This window comes from Nicotiana attenuata, unplaced genomic scaffold, assembly GCF_001879085.1.
Source record: "Nicotiana attenuata strain UT unplaced genomic scaffold, NIATTr2, whole genome shotgun sequence".
In the NCBI taxonomy this organism is placed as follows: domain Eukaryota; kingdom Viridiplantae; phylum Streptophyta; class Magnoliopsida; order Solanales; family Solanaceae; genus Nicotiana; species Nicotiana attenuata.
The window spans coordinates 92,862-101,805 of NW_017672706.1; positions in this window are offsets into that span (position 1 = coordinate 92,862).

Here is an 8,944-nt window from a genome sequence, read left to right on the forward strand (position 1 = left end):
AACCCTTTTACCCTAGTTAAAGATCATCAGCTATAACCAAGCAGTACCAGTTAAGAAGATTTAATAATTGAACTAATTAATCAAATAGCTTCTAATTAACACTAAACACTAAACCAGAATCAGATTAATATCAAACCCAAAACTTAAAAGAACAAAATTGCTTCAATCTTCAAACTCACACTCAAACCAAATCAGATCGAAGCGAATCAGAACAAAACTCAAATTGAAATCCTAAAGTTGGTATGAATTACCCAATCAGATCCACAGAACAAAGATAACAAATTGACACTGCATCAATTAACATGAATAAACTGAAACCCTACTAACGAACAATCAATAAGGACTTAAACTAAGCATAAAAACCTATTCCTAAACTAATGACAAATTTGAAAAACAATTTTATGTTATCAACTAATCATGGAGCGAGAACAATCATGGAATTACTTTAAAACAACACGAGAAAAGAAGAAAACAGAAACTTTGAAACAAACTCACTGATTGTGACTCTAGGGTTCTGCCGGCTCGTCACCTCAAAATTCAACCAACTCCGGCGAGATTCGAGTGCTTCTAATGACGGATTCGACATGAGGGAAGTGAGGAGGTCACGTGGTGTCAATTTGGTGGGGTTTGGAGAACTTAGGATTTTGGCCAGAAACTTCAAATTGATATTCGAGAAGTTCCGTTTAGATTCGAGGGACGGGGTTTGGGGTGTTTGAGAGAGGAGAACAAGGCGGTTCTATGGTGTTAATTTGGGACTTGTTGGGTAAACTAGGGTTTTGGGGTCCTATTTCGTTCTAAAATTCGAAGAGTATTGGGGTGATTCGAAGAAAATGGATTGGGGATTCGGAATGGGGAAGGTGAGGGGAGTCCATGGTATAAGTTTGGAGGGATTGGCCACCGTCCACCGCCGTGGGCGATTTCCGGCGGGCGGAGGACGGTGGTGTATGGCTGGTCTCTGAAGAGATAAAGGAGAGGAGTGAGAGGGGGGGGGGGGTAGGGTGTTTCGGACAGTTATATGTAAACGAATCCAAGCTTCAGGGTCGTTAGATCGAGTAACCTCGATGGCTACGATCTAATGGCTACAACGACGTCGGGGGTATGAGACAGACCGAGTTGGGGAAACTTGGGCTGGGCTCGACCGGTCTTAAGGGGGAACAGTTTGGGCTGGAAGCTTAATTCAAAACTGGCCCAGTTTCTCTTCTTTTTCATTTTATTCCAGCCTTTTTTTTTTAATTCCTTTCTCTTGTTGATTTAAAACTAAAATACATCTAAATTAATTCCTAAAGTTCAATTAACCCTAAAACTAATTAAACACCTATGACAATTATCACAAAACAAATTTAAAAAAAAAACACTACTCAAAATCAAGATGAAAATTAAAATGCAACTTAACATATATTTTTTTTATTTTCCATTTTATAAAATAATTAATTTCTAATTAATCCTAAAAATATAACATTAAATCCTAAATGCAAATGCACATATATTTTTTGTATTTTTCATTAATTAAAATGCACAAGCAAAGATGCAAACAATTAACAGAAAAATGCCACGAAAATCCACAAAATTGCAAACACTGAAAGAGATTATTTTGTTTTGAATTTTCTGGAAGTAATTCATATAGAGCAAAAATCACGTGCTCACACTTGCGTGTGCGTTTGGCCGCAACAGGTTAAAATAATTTGAGCTCCCATTAGTCCCTAAATAGGTCCATCTCTCGTACGCATGATGCATGCCATGTCCGTTCAACCAATATAATGCACGAAAATGTTCAAAATGTATTCACTAAGCTATTTTCTTTTTTCTATGCTTTCGTATATATAAAACTTAGTGAAGTATTTAAGAGCGTGGCAGTTTTCTGATAACATGTGTACGCTAGGAAGCCAATAATTTTAGCTTTTGTATTATGATTGCATATTGGGGATAGATAAATAACAACTACACACTTCTGCAAAACTTTTAATAAGTTTTTTGATATATGTGACAGAAACGGTCATATATAAAAAGTGGGAGCCAAATTACACAAACGACGTGTGAGTTCCATGGTTCAGTGTTGCTTTTTGAAGTGTCTCATTTACCGGACGGGTCTGGCCTCTGGGTTCTCTTTCTTTTACAAAAATTAAAAATTTGTTTCCTATTGCTCTTCCTTTAGAGAAAACTTATAGTCCATCAAAATTTTAATAGTCCATGCTTTTCCCATCGATCCGAAACGTCTCTTCAGCCCAAGCATATTATATCTAATAACCCGAAATGTCTATTTTATAAATTTTTTGTATAGTGACCGTCTATTTAGTATATTTTTTGTATAGTGACAGTCTATTGTATATAAATTATACAGCGATGGTCTATTTTGTATAATTTTTGTATAGTGACAGTCTATTTTGTATATATTTTGTATAGTGACAATCTATTTTGTTATATTTTTTGTATCATAACAGTCTATTTTGTATACTGACAGTCTATTGTATATAAATTGTACAGTGACAGTCTATTTTGTCTATATTTTGTATAGTGACAGTCTATTGTATATAAATTGTATAGTGACGGTCTATTTAATATTTTTTTGTTAGTGACAATCTATTTTGTCTATATTTTGTATAGTGACAGCCTATTGTATATAAATTGTATAGTGACGGTCTATTTAATATTTTCTTGTTAGTGACAGTTTATTTTGTATAGCGAAGACTATGCATTTTTCAAATTAATGATGCAACCATGTTTTGCACACGTTGATGCTCCACCACAGAGTTCAACTAATTTAATGAATATTATTTCCATACTCGACTCCTCTATTCAGGGCATTTCTTAAAATAAAATGACACCAAATGCCACACTTGCATTTTAGTGATTGACAATTCTTTTTCTTTTACATAACGTGTTCGCGCAGCTGCTACGCCCTTGCTTCTTGCCTTATCTTACTTAGTAAAGCAACCTTTCGCGCTAGGCGCTCACCTTTTTTGTCTGGGTTATATATATATATATATATATATATATATATATAGGTGTGATGACCCAAAAGGTCATCACTTATTTTTAAACTATATTCTGTGTTTCCGAGGCCCTGAAAATCTCATTTAGCGTCACCTCGATTTGCTGCGCAGTCCGGGCGTGTAGCCGGAAAACCTAAATGTGAAAATCTGTGAAAAATAATAAGTTTTGACTATAAAATGAATAAATTTGGCTTCGGTCGACATTTTGGGTAAACAGACCCGGACCCGTGATTGACGGTCCCGGAGGGTCCGTAGGAAAATATGGGACCTGAGCATATACCCGGAATCGAATTCCGAGGTCCCAAGCCCGAGAAATGAAATTTTGAAGGAAATTATTTTCTAAAATTGTTTAAGAAAATTTGAAATGAAATTTGATTAGAACATGTTAGTATCGGGCCCGTATTTTGGTTCCGGCGCCCGGTACAGGTCTTATACATGATTTAAGATGTTTTTGTGAAATTTGGTGAAAAACGGACGTCGTTTGACGTGATTCGGACCTAAATTGCTAAAGTTGATGTTTTATGAAGTTTGAGAAAAATCCTTTGATTTTGAGGTTTAATTCGTTGTTATTGAGGTTATTTTGGCGATTTGATCGCACGGATAAGTTCGTATGATGTTGTTGAGTTAGTACGTATGTTTGGTTAGGAGCCCCGAGGGCTCGGGTGTGTTTCGGATGTGTTTCGGGAAGTTTTGGACTTAAGAAATGTTGCAGATTTTGTTGTTCAGTGCACAGGGAAATTGTTCTTCGTGTTCGCGTGGTCCCACTCGCGAACGCGTAAGGCAAAATTCCCAAGTGCCAGTTTTCTTCTTCACGAACGCGAAGGTTGAGACGCAAACGCGAAGCTGAGGGGGGAGACCCTTCGCGAACGCGTCCCTCCACTCGCGAACGCGTAGGGTTCTGGGGAGGGGACACCAAATTTGTTCATCGCGAACGCGATCCTTTGCACGCGAACGCGAGGGCTTGAGGAGATTCTTCTCCGCGAACGCGAGCCCGCTTACGCGAACGCGAAGGTCTGTGGACCTGGCTCATCGCGAACGCGATGTGTCTGTCGCGAACGCGAAGAAGGTTTTTGCCCAGTTATTTTAAAAGACCCAAAACAGTAGCATTTCGGGATTCATTCAAAATTTCATAACTTCTTCATCTTAACTCCAAATTGGGCAATTTTTGAAAGAGGATTTCACCACAAATTCATAGGTATGTAATCTTAGACTCATTTTCTTCAATTTCCATTAACACCCATTAGATTTCTAGGCCTAAAACATGAGATTAAGGGTAGAAAATTAAGAATTTGGGTAGAGTTAGGGATTTTTGATTAATTATGATTTAGACCTCGTTTTGGGGTCGAATTCTGAAAATAATTATATATTTGGGTTCGTGGGTGAATGGGTGATTTGATTTTGGTCCGAACCTCGTATTTTGACCAAGCGGGCCCGGGGTCGATTTTTGGATTTTTTGGGAAGAATGATTAGAAAGCTATAATTAAGCATTGGAATTGGATTGTTAGCATTTATTGATGTTATTGAATCGATTATGCATAGATACGATTGTGTTGGAGCCAAATTCGAAAGGAAAGGCGGTATTTGAGGCTTGAGTTGGCCGTGGAAGTTTGAGGTAAGTGTTCGGTCTAACCTTAGCTTGAGGGACTAGGAGTTGAGTCCTATTTGCTATTTGCTTCTTGTTAAGTACGATGTATAGGCATGGTGACGAGTATCTATACGTTGGCGTTGAGCATGACCGTGAGTTCTAAATTGATACTTGTTATATTCTTAAATGATCCTACGAATGCTTTAGTGGGTGAATTCTTGATAATGAGTAAAGACTTAGTTTATTTTCGTGGAAATTACTTATGATTGAGAAATGGTGATAACTGAGATGAGTAGGAGTTGAGTTAAGATTGGTTATAGCTGATTCTCCCTTGCCGGGACGTATATACTTGTATTGTTGAATTCCCTTGCCGGGATAGTGTAGTTTATTGTTGATCCCTTGCCGGGACTGTTATTATGATCACTGTTGATATTATATATGGATCGGATTGCGCGCCGCAATATTATTATATATATATGGATCGGGTTGCACGTCGCAACAGATATTATATTGGATCGGGTTGCGTGCCGCAACATTATTATATATATGTGGGTCGGGTTGCATGCTGCAACAGATATTATATTGGATCGGGTTGCACGCCGCAACAGATATTATATTGGATCGGGTTGCACGCCGCAACATTGTTATATATATGTGGATCGGGTTGCACGCCGCAACAATGTTAAATGATAAGGGATCGGGTTGCGCGCCGCAATAGTAGTATTATTGCTTTGTTGTAGATATTGAACTGTCCTTCCATATTTTATTAAATTTCTGTTGGATTTGATATGTTTCCCCGAAGCATGTACCCCCTCCCATTTAAACTGTTTATTCCTGTTTATTTTCCGCCATATATTATATAACTGCACAGGTTTATCTGGAGTCTGGTCCTAGCCTCGTCACTACCTCACCGGGTTTAGGCCAGACACTTACCAGCACATGGGATCGGTTGTGCTGATACTACACTCTGCACTCTGTGCAGATACCGAGGCAGCACTTGGACAGCAGCAGCAGTTCGGGAGCTAGCCTTCAGTCCACCGAGACACCGAGGTAGCCCTGCAGGCGTCCGCAGGCCCGACGTTTCTTCTATCTTTTATTATGTTCTGCTATCTCTTGTATTCGAGACAGACAGTGTTACTTTCTTTCAAACAGTTGTATGTAGTAATCTTAGTAGTCCGTGAATGATGTGACACCAGTTTCTGGATAGAGGCATATGTGGATTTCCTTATCATTTTGGTTCATTTTGTCTAAGTCTTCCGCCTAAATCTCATATTCCGTTGTTATTTAAATGTTTATCGCTTGTTAATATATGTTGTAAAAAGGATTAAAACAAAAGGGTTAAGAATTCATAATTTCGTGGCTTGCCTAGCTTCCACGAGTAGGCGCCATCACGACTCCCGAGGGTGGGAAATCCGGGTCGTGACAAGTTGGTATCAGAGCTCTAGGTTACATAGGTCTCACAATTCACGGACAAGCTTAGTAGAGTCTAAGGGATCGGTGTGGAGACGTCTGTATTTATCCCCCAGAGGCTACAGAGTTAGGAAAACTTCACATTTGTTCTTTCTTGTCGTGCAGTTTGGTTTCTCAATGCTAATGGAAGTTCTACTCTGTTCTTTCGCAGATGGCGAAAACACGCGCTTCCTCATCTACCGATCAGCAGCCTAAGGCCCCAACAACAGCTCCCACTAGGGGCAGAGGGCGAGGCCGAGGCAGGGGCAGAGCTCAGCCCAAGGCAGCAGCACCCGTAGCGGAGCCTCAGGTTGATTTTGATGACGAGGTTCCAGCCCCAGCAGTTCCAGTGGGCCCAGCTCAGGTCCTAGAGGGGTTTATTGCTACCCCAGTTCTTCAGGATGCTCTGGTCCGTCTAGTGGGCCTTATGGAGAGTGTCACCGGGGCAGGTTTGCTCCCTATAGCACCAGCCGTCTCTCAGGCTGGAGGAAGAGCCCAGACTCCTGCTACTCGCACTCCGGAGCAGGTAGCTCCCCAGTTTCAGACTCCAGCAGCTCAGCCAGTTGGAGCGGTTCAGCCGGGTGTGGTAGCTCAGACCGGCGATGGTGCAGCCATGTCTGCTGATGCTTTGTGGAGATTAGACAGGTTTACCAAGCTCTTCACTACTACCTTCAGCGGTGCATCTATTGAGGATCCCCAGGATTATCTGGACAGCTGTCACGAGGTTCTTCGGAACATGGGTATTGTTGAGACCAATGGGGTTGATTTTGCTACATTTCGCTTGTCTGGATCCGCCAAGACTTGGTGGAGGGATTATTGCTTAGCTAGACCAGTAGGATCGCCAGCCTTGACCTGGGAGCAGTTCATACAGCTATTTCTAGAGAAGTTTCTCCCTATTACACAGCGAGAGGCCTATCGGAGGCAGTTCGAGCGCCTTCAGCAGGGATCCATGACTGTCACCCAGTACGAGACCAGATTCATAGATTTGGCTCGCCATGCCCTTACTATACTTCCCACTGAGAGGGAGAGAATGAGACGGTTTATTGATGGACTCATTCAGCCGATTCGTCTCCAGATGGCTAGAGAGGCTGGGAGTGAAATATCCTTCCAGGAGGCGGCCAATGTAGCCCGGAGAGTTGAGATGGTACTATCACAGGGGGGTGGTCATAGAGCGGATAACAGGCCCCGTCAATCAGGGAGATTCAGTGTTACCTCGTCTGGAGGTAGAGATTCATATGGTAGAGGCCATCCTTCTAGGCCCTTTCACTCAGCCCTTCAGGTTTCTCACGGTGCTTCAGGTGGCCGGGGTTCTCGTATGCAGTATTCTGATCAGCAGCCCTACAGTGCACCACCAGCTCCCATCAGTGCACCACTGATCCAGAGTTTTCGGGGAGGTCATTCAGGTCGCCAGGGTCAGTCTCAGTTTCCTCAGCTGCAGCATTCTGGTGGATGTTATGAGTGTGGTGAGTATGATCATATCCGGAGGGCTTGTCCGAGGTTGGTGGGTACTCAGTCGCAGCAGCAGGGTTCCCGTGCTATGATTCAGGCACCAAATGTTCCACAGATCGCTCAGCCAGCTAGGGGCGGGGGTAGAAGTGCTAGAGGTGGAGGTAGAGGATTTAGAGGTGGAGCTCAGACCGCTAGAGGTGGAGGCCAGCCAGCTGCAGGCCGTCCCAGAGAGGTAGTCCAGGGTGGTGGGGCCCAGCCTCGATGTTATTTCCAGCCAGGCCCGAGGCTGAGGCTTCAGATGCGGTTATCACAGGTACTGTTCTGGTTTGTGATAGAGATGCTTCAGTGTTATTTGATCCAGGGTCTACATACTCGTATGTGTCATCTTATTTTGCACCGTATCTGGTTATGCCTAGTGATTCCTTCAGTGTCCCTGTATATGTGTCTACACGGTGGGTGATTCTATCGTGGTAGATCGAGTCCATCGTTCTTGTATTGTGGTGATTGGGGGTCTTGAGACTCGTGTAGATTTGTTGCTTCTAGACATGGTTGACTTTGATGTTATATTAGGGATGGACTGGTTATCACCTTACCACGCTATCTTGGACTGTCATGCCAAGACTGTGACCTTAGCTTTGCCGGGTTTGCCTCGTTTAGAGTGGAGAGGGACTCCTGGTCATTCTACCCGCAGTGTTATCTCGTATGTGAAGGCTCGGCGTATGGTCGAGAAGGGGTATTTGGCCTATTTGGCATATGTTCGTGATTCTAGTGCTGAGGTCCCTTCTGTTAATTCTGTGCCTGTTGTCCGTGAGTTTCCTGAGGTATTCCCTTTAGACCTGCCGGGTATGCCGCCCGACAGGGATATTGACTTTTGCATTGGTGTGGCTCCGGGCACTCAGCCCATTTCTATCCCGCCATATCGTATGGCCCTGACTGAGTTGAAAGAGTTAAAGGAATAGTTGCAAGATTTTCTTGAGAAGGGTTTCATTAGGCCTAGTGTTTCACCTTGGGGTGCGCCGGTGTTGTTTGTTAAAAAGAAGGATGGGTCAATGAGAATGTGTATTGATTACCGGCAATTGAACAAGGTTACAATCAAGAATAAGTATCCGTTGCCGAGGATTGATGATTTGTTCGATCAGCTTCAGGGTGCCAAGGTATTTTCAAAGATTGACTTGGCGATCTGGCTACCATCAGTTGAGGATTAGGGCATCCGATGTCCCTAAGACAACTTTCCGCACTCGGTACGGGCATTATGAGTTCTTGGTTATGTCATTCGGGTTGACAAATGCCCCAGCAGCTTTTATGGATTTGATGAACCGAGTGTTCAGGCATTATTTGGATTCGTTCGTGATAGTCTGCATTGATGATATATTGATATATTCCCGCAGCCAGGAGGAGCACGAGCAGCACTTACAGTGGTTCTTCAGACTCTAAGGGATAGTCAGTTATATGCAAAGTTCTCGAAGTGTGA